We start from the raw sequence: 14,383 nt of genomic DNA, 5'->3' as shown, positions 1-14,383 counted from the left end.
CTTACCTCTCTGGGCCTCAGTTTCCTCATTTGTAACATGGGCCTGATAATAACAGTACCTACCTCGTCTGTCTGTTGTGAGGATTTAAGGGTCTAGCAGCATATGCAGAAGGACTGTAGCAGACTTTTCACCTAATCAGTCTTTGCATCATCCTCACCATGACCTACCTCAACGGTTTCCTAGAAAGCTTAAGCAAGGCTGCTGATGCAAACTGTCTGGCAGGGTATTATTAGATACAGTCGTCCCTTGGTATCCGCAGGGGATTGGTTCCAGGAGCCCTGCGGATACCAAAATCAGAGGATGCTCAAGTCCCTTATACAAAATAGCATAGTATTTGCACATAACTTATTGGCAATCCTCCCGTATACTTTAAATCATCTCTAGGTTATTTATAATATCTCATACAATGCAAATGCTATGTAAATAGTTGTCAGCATATGACAAATTCAAGTTTTGCCTTTTAGAGTTTTCTGGAATTTTTATGTTCTAATATTTTTGAGCCGCTGTAGATTGAGCTGTGGATGCAGAGTCCGTGGACTGGAGGGCTGACAGTAATTACAGGGCAGAGTGAGTGACAGATGCTATGATATAGGTGGGGGTGGTGCTGTGAGACTCAGGAGGAAAACAAAATTTCTGCCTGGCTGGGGGATGGGTGTAGAAGGCTTGGGGTAGTGGGGGAGTGGCCTTTTCTGGGTCTCAAAGGACGTGTACAAGTTCCCTGGGTAGAGAACGGGGAAGGTAGAGAGATGAGTGGAAGCTTGACGGTGAGAGAGCCTGAGCATGTCTGGGAATACGGAGCCTTTTCATTAGGCTGCATGTCTGGGGTGAGGGGCAAGGCATGAGGCTTCTGGGGCAGGGTGGGGGGGCATTGGGTGCAGAATGCTTTGCCTGGGGGTTTAAACTCATTCCAGTAGGTGGGGAGTTCCTTTGCCGTTTTACATGGCAGAATCACCTGAGACATTTTAAAAAAACACAGATACCTGGCCTCACCAGGCAATATTTTCAGTAGTAGGTTTCAGGTGGGACCATGTTTAAAGCTCCCCAGGAGATTCTGATGCCCACCCCCATATGGGGACAGGGTGTCATTATGCAGGGAGAGGCCCTTTTGGAATACCAGATTTGAACAGAGAGCTTGAGAAGGTGGGGAGGGGGTGTGAGAGACCCCTGACTCTGACCTCCACCCAGCCTCCCACCCCTCTCCAAGGGAACTCCACACTTGGAACAACACATTTACTGCCAGGAAGTTTCTTGTAAAGATATATACTAACATTACACCTCAGCAATCCCACTCGTGGGTATTTCCCCAAGACGCATGAAAGCAAATGTCCACCCAAAGACTGGTAAATGAAAGCTCTATTTGTAATAACCAAAACTTGGAAACGATCCTCATGTCCACCAACACGTGACTGGATAAACACATTGTGATATATCTATATAATGGGGTACTTCTCAGCAGTGAAAAAGAAGGAACTGTTCATCTACGCAACAACATAGATGGATCTCAAAAGAAGGTGAATGAAAGACGTCAGACCAAAAAAACAAGCAAAAAAGAGAGAGTAAGTAATGTGCATGACTCCATTCATAAGAAATTCTAGGAAATGAGAACTAATCTACAGTGACAGAAGGCAGACGAAGGGTTCCCTGGGATGGAGGGTGGTAGAGGGGTGAGAGGGCACTTTTGGGGGTGACAGATATGTTTGTTATCTTGGCGGCGGCGGCAATGGTTTCAAGTGTGTATACGTGTGATAAAACTTGTCAGATTGTATAATTTAAACATGTGCTCTTTATTGAATGTTAATTATACCTCAATGAAACTGTTTTAAAAATCTGATGCCAGTTCTGAGCAGTCACGGCCAGTCTGGTCTTTACAGAGTATCCCTGCCCCTGTATCTCCATCTTGACTGCCAGTGTACATTGAGTGGGTTATTATGCACAAGGTACTGTGTGCTAAATACCACAGAGAATTTTAAATTTTACCCACACAATAGTCTTGTGAGGTGATGCTATATTATTAACTCTGTTTTACATATGAGGAAACTGAAGCTCAGAGCAGTTAAATTACTTCTCCAAGGAAATGTCATCTGACTGAGTCCTCACCCCAGCATTTACTCCAATCTAATTCAAACTCTGTTCTGATTGGTTCCTATGATTATACGAACATTGTGATATTTGTGGAAGACAAAATTAAAAAATTTAAATTGCTTTCAATCAACCCCTGTACATTATTGACTATCCTCACACATCTAATAATTTTTATTTTTCCATGTTTTTTCTTGTTTTTTTTTTTTTTTTTTTTTTTTTTTTTTTGCGGTACGCGGGCCTCTCACTGTTGTGGCCTCTCCGGTTGCGGAGCACAGGCTCCGGACGCGCAGGCTCAGCGGCCATGGCTCACGGGGCCCAGCCGCTCCACGGCATGTGGGATCTTCCCGGACCGGGACACGAACCTGTGTCCCCTGCATCGGCAGGCGGACTCTCAACCACTGCGCCACCAGGGAAGCCGAAACCTGTAGTCTTTAAAAGATAGTCTTTGTTTAGGTACAACTTATAGAAATAAAAATTCCTCACTTTCAAGTATAAAATATCATGAGTCTTGAGAAATGTATGTAGCTGTGTAACCCCTTCCTCAATTGAGATACAGAACATTTCTGTCACCCCAAAATATTCCTGTGCCCCTTTGAAGTCAGTCCCCTCTTTCTCCTCCCAGCCCCTGGCAACTACTAATCTGTCATTGTAATTTTGAATTTCCTGGAATTTCTTATAAATGGAATCATACCATATGCATTCTTCTGTGTCTGGCTTCCTTCACCCCGCATAATGATTTTGAGATTCATCCATATTCTTTTTCTTTTTTTTCCATTTTTTAAATTAATTAATTAATTTATTATTTATTTATTTATTTATGGCTGTGTTGGGTCTTCGTTGCTGCGCGCGGGCTTTCTCTAGTTGTGGAGAGCAGGGGCTACTCTTCGTTGCAGTGCATGGGCTTCTCATTGCGGTGGCTTCTCTTGTTGTGGAGCACAGGCTCTAGGCACATGGGCTTCAGTAGTTGTGGCACGCGGGCTCAGTAGTTGTGGCTTGCGGGCTCTAGAGCGTGGGCTCAGTAGTTGTGGCGCACGGGCTTAGTTGCTCCGCGGCATGTGGGATCTTCCCGGACCAGGGCTCGAACCCGTGTCCCCTGTCCCCCCATTGGCAGGCGGATTCTTAGCCACTGCGACACCAGGAAGTCCCTCATCCATATTCTTGAGCAGTTTGTTTCTTTTCATTTCTGAGTAAATTCCACTGTATGGATGTACCACAGATTGTTAACCCATTTATCTCTTAATTGGCGTTCAGGTTACTTTCAGTTTTTGGCTATCATGAATAAAGTTGCTATGAACATTCACTTGTAAGTCTTTAGGTAAATACCTCTCTTGGTAAGTATGTCTTGGGTAAATACCTAGGAATGGGATTACTGGGTTGTAAGTGTGTATTTATCTTTACAAGCAACTGTTTTCCAAAGTTGTGCCATTTTACATCTCCACCAGCAGCTTATGAGACTTCCAGTTTCTCCACATCCTTGCCAACATTGGTATGGTCAGTTTTTAAAATTTTTTAGTCATTCTAATAGATGTGCAATGGCATTTCATTGTGATCTAAGTTTGCATTTCTCTAATGACTTACAAGTTCTGTGTGCTTACTGGCCATTCATACATCTTCTTTGGTGAAGTATCTGTTCAAATCTTTCTCCCATTAAAAAAACTGGTCATCTTCTTACTTTGAGTTGTAAGTGTTCTTTATATATTCTGGATAAAAGTCATTTATCAGAAATACGTTTTGCAAATTCTTTCACCCATCTGTGACTTGCCTTTTGCTTTTTTAATGGTGTCTTTCAAAGAGCAGAAATTATTTTTTTGGTAAAGTTTAATCTTTGCGTTTTTCAAATTCTATGGTTTCTGACTTTTGTGTCTTATCTAAGAAATCTTTGCTTAGCCCAGGCTTTCTCAGTTTCGGTACTGTTGTTATTTTACACTAGAAAATGTTTTGTTGTAGGAGGCTGTCCTGTGTATTGTAAAATGTTTAGCAGCATTCCTGGCCTTTACCCACTAACTCAGTGGCATCACCCCTCCAGTTGTGACAATTAAAAATGTCTCCAGACATTGCCAAATGTTCCCTGGGGGAAATTGCCCCAAGTTAAGAAACAGTGGCCTAAACTTAGATAAAACTAATTTGCTCCTACATTTCTTCTAGAAACTTTATAGTGTTAACTCCTATGATTGTTTTGACATATTTTGAGTTAATTTTTGTATTTGACATGATGGTTGAGATTTGTTTTGTTAAATATGGATACCTAATTGTTTCAGCCCCATTTGTTGAAAAGACTATCCTTTCCCCATTGAATTCTCTTGGTCCCTTTATAAAAAATGAATTGACTATATATGTGTGGGTTTGTTTCTGGACTCTGTTCTAGTCCATTGATTTATATATCTATCCCTATATCACATCAATATCCTACACATCCTACACATCAATATGCCTACATCAAAGTGATTACTGTGGCTTTATATTGTCTTGAAATCAGGTAGCATAATCCTCAAACTTTGTTCTTCCTTGACAAAATTGTTTTGGTTATGATAGGACCAAAATTGTTTTGGTTATGTTAGGACCATTTTCGTATAAGTTTGGCAGTTAGCTTGTTAATCTCTGTAAAAGTATTCTGCTGGTGTTTTATTGAGATTGTAGTGAATCTATAGATCAATCTGAGAAGTGATTTCTCAACAATATTGAGTCATCCCATCCATGAACATGCCTTACCTTTCTTTTTTATTTGTCATCAGTTTTTGTTTTTTCATTTATTTATTTTTTATTTATTTTATTTTTGGCTGCACTGGGTCTTCGTTGCTGTGCGCAGGCTTTCTCTAGTTGCAGCGAGTGGGGGCTAATCTTCGTTGCGGTGCGCGGACTTCTCACTGCGGTGGCTTCTCTTGTTGTGGAGCGTGGGCTCTAGGCACGCAGGCTTCAGTAGTTGCAGCATGTGGGCTCAGTAGTTGTGGCTCGCGGGCTCTAGAGCGCAGGCTCAGTAGTTGTGGCACATGGGCTTAGTTGCTCTGCGGCATGTGGGATCTTCCCGGGCCAGGGCTCGAACCCGTGTCCCCTGCATTGGCAGACAGACTCTTAACCACTGTGCCACCAGGGAAGCCCAACATGCCTTATCTTTCCATTTAAAAATTTCTCTCAGCAATGTTTTATTGTTTCCAGTGCACTGGTTATGGTGATTTTAAAAATAAGTTCACAGATTATTTGATACACCTCCCTACCAGAGGTGGAGATGAATTTCCCTCTCTTGGAATATGGGCTGGACTTAGTGATTTGACTTGCTCTAACAGAATAAAGCAGAAGGGACAGTGTGGGACTTCAGTGACTAGGTCATGAAAAGCACTGTGGCTTTCTAATTGGGCTGCCCTTTCTCTCCTGGATCATTCATTCTGGGAGAAGCCGGCTGTCATGTTGTGAACAGTCCTATGGAGCATTTCATGTGATGCAAAACTGAGGCCTCCTGCTAAAAGCCACATCAAGCCTTCAGATGACTGCAGCTCTGGCCAACATCTGGGTTGCAACCTCATGAGAGACCCTGAGCCAGACCATCTGGCAGCTAAGCTGCTCCTAAATTTCTGATCCCTGGAAACTGAGATAGGAAATGTATGTTGTTTTAAACCACTCAGTTTGGGATAATTTGTTATGTAGCAATAGATAACTAATATACATATCTTGCATCTATCTTGATAAATGTATCACCTAGTCTGTGATGGTTTCTTGATACTATTTAAAAAGATGTTTTAAAATTTTCAGTTTCCAATTGCTTATTGGCAGTAGATAGAAATATAACTGAATTTAGAATATTGACGTTATATCCTGTGACCTTGCTGAACTCAATCCCAGTAGCTTAGAAGTCAGTAGATTTGATATGTTAAGAAACTAGCATGGTTGGGAATTCCCTGGTGGTCCAATGGTTAGAACTCTGAGCTTTCGCCCGGTTCAATCCCTAGTCATGGAACTAAGATCCCACAAAAGAAAAAAAGAAAAGAAAAGAAACTAGCGTGGTAGTCCTCAATTCTGGCTGGTGAGCATTTCTTCCTTCTTCCCTGCAGCGCACTTTGAATAAATAAGAGTTCTTACTAATTCTAAGTCTGAGGCCTTTCCCCTCCAGTGCTAGAACCCTTTAGGACAGCCAGCTGCAGGAGTGCATGGACTTTTACTTTCACAGCTCAACATTAACACATCGCAGTGTGTTAATGGGACTTAACATTAACTTGGCTTGACTACCATCCCAGTTTGCTTCACCTCATTCTGCTGGCTACTAACTCACTTCTTTTAATTTCTCTTTTCAGTCACTGGCTTGACCAGGCTTGGATCTCTGCACTTCTCTATAGTGTGACTTCTTTGTCTCCATTTTCCTATCACGTTTTCCCATGTTTCCCAGTTCAAGTTCCCAAGTACGACAATGTGGTGGCCCATCTCATCTTTTCCCTCCATGTCATTGGTTGCCGGGCAGCCCTCTCCTCAGGTCCCCCCTTCTTCCAGTTGGTTCTGTCCACAGGAGACGAAGTTCCATGGTCCGAATGTACCCACTTGGGCTGCGGGGGTTGGAGACCGAGCAACCTCCCTGGAAAGGGGTGTGACAGGGTGGGCCTTTGATGGACACCTCTCATGCAGACCTCTAACCCCAAGCGCTCCTTCCTTCCAAGCCTTGAATCCCTGTGTGACACCGCTTCTCGTCCAATCCACGAGAAACCCAAACCCCACTTATAGAATTGAACACGTTTACGCTCGGCACTGATTACCTTCCTCCTCCCTCCCCAGCCCTCCTGCCCCTTTCTCTGCTTATTCACAGTCAGAACTGCACATGCCCAGGAAAATCACGCACTTCAATCCAGGCCCCGGCAGATGAGAAAACTGTGGCCTGGAGAGCTCAAGTGACTTGCTCAAGTTCATAGAGAGGCAAAATTTAAATACGGACCCCCTGACTTTCCCAAGTTAGTGTTTTTTCCCCACTACCCCTACGTGGCCCCGGGAGGCACACCACCTCCCAGTCCCACTGGGGTCTGATGGCGCAGAGAACTGGTGCCGAGTCCAGTGGATTCAGGTGGCAGCTGTGACTCAGCCTACGCTGTGGGTGGCAGGTGTCCCATCCCACTTAGGATTGGGCTTTAGGGCTTAGTGGGCGAGTGCCTGGGGGGTCCAGGTCCAGGTGTGGCTAGGAAATGAAAGGTACAGAGGCAGGGGGCTGGCTGAGTTGGAGGCAGGACCCATAACCCTATCTTAGTTACCTGTGGCTGCTGTACCATAAGCTGGTTAGCTTACAAAACTAGACATGTATTCTCACGGTTTTGGAGACCAGAAGTCTGAAAGCAAGGTGTTGGCAGGGCCCCACTACCTCCCGAGACGCTGGGGAAGAATCTGCTTCTGGCCTCTTCCAGCCTCTGGTGGTTGCAGGCGTTCCTTGACTTGTGGCCACATGGCTCCAATCTCCCACTGTCCTAGTGCTTCCTTCTCTGTGTATGTATGTCTTCTCCTCTCTCCGGCCCTCTGCCTCTCCCTTATAAGAACAGTTGGGATGACACTGAGGACCCACCTGGACAATTCAGGATAAGCTCCTCTTCCCAAGATCCTTACCGTAATCACATCTTTTGCCCGATACACGAACACTCACAGGTTCCAGGGATTTGATTTGGATATCTTGGGGGTACCAATTTCACCCCCCGACACCACTACCTTCCTTCCAGTGGCCTCTGAACTGTGGGGGAAGGAGCAGCAGGCTCTTTCCTTATTCCATCCTGAGAGTAGAGGGGAAACTGGAGATGTCAAGAGGGAGAACCATTATGGCCTCCTACTTATTTAGTCATTGTATTACATTGGGCGCCATAACAAAAGACTGCAGACTCTTGGGCTTAAACCACAGAAATTAATTTTCTCACTGTTCTGAAGGCTGCATCTCTGAGGTCAGCGTGCCAGTGTAGTTGGTTTCTGGTGAGAGCTCTCTGCCTGGGCTGTAGACAGCGGCCTTGTTGCCATGTCACCCGCCACATAGCCTTTCTTCTGTTTGCACTTGGGGTGGGGGGTGGAGGGGAGGCTCTCTGGTGTCTTTTCTTTTGGCCGCACGGGCACGGCTTGTGGGATCTTAGTTCCCTGACCAGGGATTGAACCCGGGCCCTCGGCAGTGAGAGCACGGAGTCCTAACCACAGTAAAAAGTGCCAGGGAATTCCCTAATGTCTTTTCTTTTAAGGACACTAATCCTTATCAGATCAGGGCCACCTTATGATCTCATTTAACCTTAATTATTATACTTCCTTAGAGTCCCATCTCCAAATACAGCCCCACTAGGGGTTAGGGTTTCAACATAGGAATTTTAGGGAGACACATTCAGTCCATAACAGACACTTCTGCTTATGTTCTTATTGAATCATCTCAACTATATTGTCAGGTAGAGATTAGTATTCCTATATGACAGGTGAGGGGAACTGAGGCTTGTGGATGAAGTAACTTGCCAAGTGACCCCCCAGCTGAGCGTCAGAGTCAGGAGTCAAAACCAGGTTGGCCTGGCTCTGGAGTCCATGCTGATTCCACTGCCCCCGGCTCCACTGGGAGCTTCCGAGCTAAGCCTCCAGTTTTCCCCTCCACACGCTGCTGTCACTGCCGCTGCCTTCCACTGAAGTGCAAACTCAGACTTCACAGCTTCTTTACAGCAGCACCTCGTCATCTTCAGCCCTCAAGAACCCCAGATACACTCATGACTCTCGGGTGTCTGGAAGAAGGCAGTCACGGGAGGAAGGAAGACTGGGCCCTTCCTTCTGGGCTTCCCTGTGTCTGTGCCGGCTTGAGCCCGGCAGGGGAGGGGGCGTGGTCTGAGGAGAATGGCCTGGGGGAGGGGCCATGGAGAAATCCCTTCTCCCCTGGGAGTTAGGAGATTTTTTTTTTTTAGTTGAGGTTCAAGCAGGACATCCTCCATGAGTGATCTCTGGCAGTCCTTTCTGGACCTCAGTTTCCTCATCCGTCTAACGGGAGGATTCAGTTAACCTGTAAGATATGTTCGTGTCCTGAACCTCTATGATTTAAATTACTGTCATAATGACCAAAGCCCTCATATTTGCACAGCCCTGCCTGGTTAACAAAATGCTTTCACTCATCACTTACCATTCAAGGACCCCTTTCTTCCACTCACTGTCACGTGCTTCACCATGTGTTGGGCATTGCTGGGCAATAGAGGGCCCAGAGAGACAGAGGGAGCCCCAATTCCTGTCCTTGGGGAACTGCTAAGTGCAGGTACAAAGGCAGGTATAAAGGGAGTGGTGGCTAAGAGGCGTGTAGGTGAACAAAGAACGCTGGGTGCTGAGTGACGGTGCTCAGAGAGGGGTGGTGCTGCAGGTGACCCCACATCCTGTAAAGCAAAGCAAAGAAGGCCTTTTTTATTTTCCAAAGAAGGCATCTTGTCTCCATTCTTCAGACAGGGAAATTAAGGCTCGCAGAGAGAAATGACTACCTAAGGCCACCCAGCCAGGAAGTGGCCAGGCCCGCCTTCATTCCAGGTCCTTCTCCTTTGGCACAGTTGGCCTTTCACTGGAGGGGACACTGGGGTGGAGGATGGGAAGGAATTTGAGCCGGATACTGAAGACTCCTGTGAAGAGTTCTCAGTCTGGTGGGGAGGTGGACACATCAACACCCATTCTTGATTGGCGGCGAGCACCGCTTGGCCACCTTGTGAATGTCCGGCCTTAGGCTGGGGCTCAAGCAAAGGGTTTTCTGGCCCCTGGGGGAGCTGTAGCCTGCTGGCGTGATGACACATACTAGGGCAAGACCAGTGACGATCCACAAAAGGTCCCAGCCTGGGCATGCCAAGGTTTTTCCACCCAAATAAATTAATGGCCTCGGACATTCATTCATTTATCCACTGAATTCACCCACTCATTTGTTCTTTCATTCAGTCACCAGATAGTATTGAGGGTACCTGTGTACTCAGCCCTGTGCCTGTTTGGATGGGGGGGCGGTCTTCCCTCCCTCTCTGAACACTGGTCCTGAGTCCTCAGCACCTGGGCTGCAGCCCGGCGCCTGCATGTGTGTACGTGCCTATTACTCATGGTCTAGACACCCGCAGGGCAGGGGCCTGGTCTCACTCCTCTCTAGCTGACAGAGGGGAGACTATACCAGGCTATGTGGCGCCTTGCCTCAGAGCTTCTGTCTGCTGCTCCCAGGGTTCCTCCTCCAGGAATGGGGGCTCTAGGCCAGGTTGCAAGGGTGGGGGGAGTGTGTGTGTGTGTGTGTATGTGAGCACAAGGGCCCCACTCCCTCGGTCTGCTGATCAGCTCCAAAGCAGAAGGGCAGAACTGGAGGGGCCCCAATCACAGGGAACAGCCCTCTTCCCCACTGTAATGATTAGAGAAGTGAGGCAGCCGCTCCCTCGCCTCCCCTACAACCGCAAGGGGGCCTAGTCTCTTAGCTTCCTGTTCTTCTGTGGCTTTCACACCTATCCTGGGTGGTCCTCTGGCCTGCTTTGATGGGGGATGGGAGGTCCCTCTGCACTGGGCTGGTGTGGTGGAAGAGGGCAGCCGCTCCCATCCAGAGGACATTCCCTCGCAAAGTGCTTTTGATCTCCAACTAGCCTGGCCCAATTCTCCTCTCCCACCTGCCCCAGGATTGCCTTGCATGGAGGACAAAGTGAGGGTCTGGGGAGTGAACAGGAGCGACAATCCCAAAGGATCATTCTAGGGTTCATTCTGTAGCCCTCCTTGACTTTCAGAATCTGGGTGGCTCCTGGGGAGCCCGAACGTACACGTGCATGTGTGAAATCAGATGGGAACATGGGTCTGTGGGGACAACACCCAGGCGCATGCGCGGGCGGGGCTACCTGTGTGTTTGCGGGACTGTGAGCGCCCACGAGGGCATCCTCTGGGCATGGTACGTGCAGAGGTGGAGCCACGGATGGCTTGAGAAGGCTTTGGTCTCCCTCTAACCTCTATCGGCGCCTCTCCCTTCCTTTGATGTGGACTGGACGATCTTGCGTAAAGAGCTGCTTGGAGACAGTTCCATCTGGGTTGACTCCTAGATAAGACATTCCGGAGCGCAGACTTGTGTACTTGAGTGCTCTTGTACATCAAATTCCGCTTAGAGGGCCTGGGGCACAGTCCCCATCCTCACACTGGGGGTGGGGGTGAGGTCGGGGCAAGTACAAAGGGGGCCCTGGCCTCGCTTCTCTCCTGCAAAAGACAGGATCGTGCCTTTCACTAGTCGCCTCGCCTCCACCCCTGTGGGACCGGGGCGGTCCCTTTGTCTGGGCCTCAGACATCCAGTCGGCCACACAAGGACCCCGCCTCCTTCCCGGGCCGTAGGGGCCCTGGGGAGGCCGCGGGAGGGAAAGCTGCGGGTGGAGGAGACCAACCTGGCCCGGACGGTGTGCTCTTGGGCTCCTGCCCACCCCGTCCCCCGCTTCGTTCCGTGGGGCACCCCCCAACCCTGGCGGGGCTGGTGGGGGGGCAGCGCGGTAGGTAGCGGGCAGGCCCCGCTCCGCCGCAACTCCTCCTTTGTACCTGCCGGGACACGCAGCAGACCAGCGACGAGAGCTACGTGCTGCAGCCCTCGGGGGCGGGGCGGGAGACGTCGGCCTCCCTCCATCTCCCCTCCCCCCATCTCCCTTCCCCTGCCGCTCCCTCCACCCCGCCGGCCCGGGGCCTCCCGGGCGTCTCTGGGCACCTGCTGCATCCCGCCCCTCCCCCGCGCACCACCCTCGTGGTGCTCGCAGACCATCCCCGGAGCCAGGCTTGGCCGGCCAGTCGGGGTCCAGGCGACCCTTATGCACGCAGTGCCCGCTTTGCCTCGCCCTCCCAGCGCCTGACCAACTCGCACCCCCAGACCTGGCTCAAAGGCTGCTTCTGGGAAGCTCTCTCAGTTTTAGCCACTCTCCTCGGGGTGCCCCCCGGGCACTGATCACTCCGGTCGAGGCTCGTCTGCCCTCAAGATCCAGGGTGGGGCCCGACCGCCGTACATACAAGTGTCTTCCCGGGGGGAGTGAAGGAGTGAAGTTGGAGACGGGTGGGAAGGAAAACCGAGATTTCCCGAGCCAGGCGTGGCCCTCTCCACGGCCCGAGCTGAGGTCCGAGCTTCCCTGTCAGCCCCGACTACTGACCCTGGGGCCTCCTCCGTGCCCTGAGACCCTCCATTTACATGACCTACTCAGCCCCACCTCTGGCCTCCCAGCCTTTGTTCAGGCTGTGCCTTCTGCCTGATACGCTCCCTCTCCAGCCGCAAGTGCAAACTGGACCCTTCCGAGGCCCGTCTCTCCCGGAGAAGCAGTACCTGATCCTTGGGGTTTGTCATCAGCGCAACCGGCTTTTGTGCCTGGTGCCGTACACATCACGTTGCATTTTCCCCTCGTTGTGACCCTGCAAGATAGTGAGTTGACAGACTTCCAGTGGCTGACCTGGGGTTTGAGCTCTGGGCTACAAAGACATCGAACACCAAAAGACATCCAAAGCATGCTTTCTCCCACCTCACACTGTTGCCTTGCTCTCCCAGGCCTTCCCCTGGGGACAACTGTTCCTCTGAACTGCTCACCATCTCCTTGTGTTCAGGCCAGAGCAGAGCAGGGCTGGGATGCTTGCTCTAGGGCTCAGTCTGGGTCCCCTGTGGTTTTGGGCCTCCTTGGGGAATTTCAGGGGTGAACGTGCTGGGCTGTGGGACGTGGGGGTGGGGGAAGGCAGCAAAAGGTGGTAGAGATGCTTTCCCAGGGAAAGCAAGGGCTAGTTTGAATGACAGAGGTTCCCTGGGGAGCAGAGGAAAGCTCTGAGGATGGGAATGTGGGAAGAGGAGGGTGAGAAGGGCGGGGAGGAAGCTGCTCGGGGCCCCATCTGCAGCAGCCCTTTCAAGTCCTGCTAAACCCGTAACAATGAAAGGAACTGACCTGGGACACCACAAGCAAAGGATGATTAACGTAATTCACCGAGGAAATACAAAAACCTCATGAAAATGTTAGAAATCCCGAAGTACAAATGAAAAGGAGATTCCGGCTTTTCTTACCTATAGAATTGGTCAAGAGAAAAAAATAATGAAAACACCAGATGTTGGTAAAGCGTGGGGAAGTCAGTGCCCTTTTCTCTGCTGAGGAGATAAATTATACAGCGTTTCTGCGGGAACTTTTGCACATTATTTTATATACAAAGGCTTTTTAAAAGAGTTATGCTTTGATTTAGCAATTCTACTTCCAGGATGTACCCTAAAATCAAAGATTTTTTTCATCCCAGTCTTATTTATAACTGGGGAAAATTGGAAATTCCTGAAATGTTCAACGAGAGGGAATTGGGTAAATAGATGATGCCACATTCACAGGTGGGAGGCTGTGCAGAAATTAAATATCATGCTCTTGAAGGACATTAAAGAGATGAGGAAACACTCAAGATGTGCTGGTAAGTGAAAAGGGGAAGTTATAAAGCAGCATGAATCCAATGTCTATATAAATATGCACTCTATGTACCGTAGATAGTGCTGGACTGGGCGCTCTACCCTGTGCTAAGAACTTCACCCAGTCTCTCAGTCAAGCATCACAGCAGCCTTGCAAGGGAGATTCTAGTAACTGCAAGGGGGCAAAAATAGACTAAAAGGAAATTCAATAAAATGTAAACAATAAAATAAGAGGGCATGTGTGTACCCGCCCCCTCCAAGAATTCACTTCCAAAGAGGGCATGTGGTTTTAATTTTCTTATTTATACTGTCTGATCCCTTCTAAATTTTCTTCAGTAGAAATATAGAATAATAATAAAAACATTAGCAATTTAAAAATCACAACAATCATGTGTTCAAAAATATCTTCAGGATCTCTTCTTTTTGGGGTGGGTAGCAGTTTTCTCTTAGTGTTCATTTCCTGGGGCTGCTGTAACGAAGTACCACAAACAGTGGCTTAAAAAAACAAACAAGCAAAACAAACCCAAAATCTGTTGTTTCACAGTCTGGAAGTTAGAAGTCTGAAATCAAGGTGTTGGCAGGGTTGACTCCTTCTCAGGGTTGTGAGAGCAGGATCTGTTCCAGGCCTTTTAGCTGCTGGTAGCCTCTGGTGTTCCTTGTCTAGTTTCTCCTTGTGTGACTTCACCTTCTCTCTTGGAATATCTGTCTCTGTGTCCAAGTTTCTCCTTTTTATAAGGACACCAGTCATATTGGATTAGGACCCACCCTAATGACCTCATTAAAGTTGATTACCTCTTTAAAGAACCTACCTCCAACTAAGGTCACATTCTAAGGGACGAGGGGTTAGGACTTGAACATATGAATTTGGTGGGAACACAATTCAACCTATCACACTGTTCAGCTGGTGTCGCTCCCTCTGAGATGAGTGTGGTAGGGAAGTGGGGGTGGGGAGCCCTCCCT

General features: G+C 48.4%; 1 long non-coding RNA gene across 3 annotated transcripts; it reads right to left on the bottom strand.

Annotated features, from left to right (window-relative positions):
* Positions 1-2,396: 2,396 nt before the first annotated feature.
* LOC109550400 (uncharacterized) lies at positions 2,397-14,116 on the bottom strand. Of its 3 annotated transcripts, XR_012325594.1 has the most exons (9): positions 13,947-14,116; positions 12,927-13,042; positions 12,323-12,408; positions 11,881-12,021; positions 11,409-11,556; positions 10,878-11,071; positions 9,170-9,413; positions 7,651-9,052; positions 2,397-2,511 (listed from the first exon to the last, which is right to left on the bottom strand). It is a non-coding gene; the product is annotated as an uncharacterized lncRNA (long non-coding RNA). The 3 variants fall into 3 exon arrangements; XR_004521363.2 differs by having other exon boundaries at positions 7,651-9,413; XR_004521367.2 differs by lacking the exon at positions 7,651-9,052 and having other exon boundaries at positions 2,400-2,511.
* Positions 14,117-14,383: the final 267 nt, after the last annotated feature.

Source organism: Tursiops truncatus, chromosome 1 (assembly GCF_011762595.2).
Source record: "Tursiops truncatus isolate mTurTru1 chromosome 1, mTurTru1.mat.Y, whole genome shotgun sequence".
Classification (NCBI taxonomy): Eukaryota; Metazoa; Chordata; class Mammalia; order Artiodactyla; family Delphinidae; genus Tursiops; species Tursiops truncatus.
Note: the sequence above shows the minus strand (reverse complement) of the source record. Positions and strands in the feature narration are given on the sequence as shown.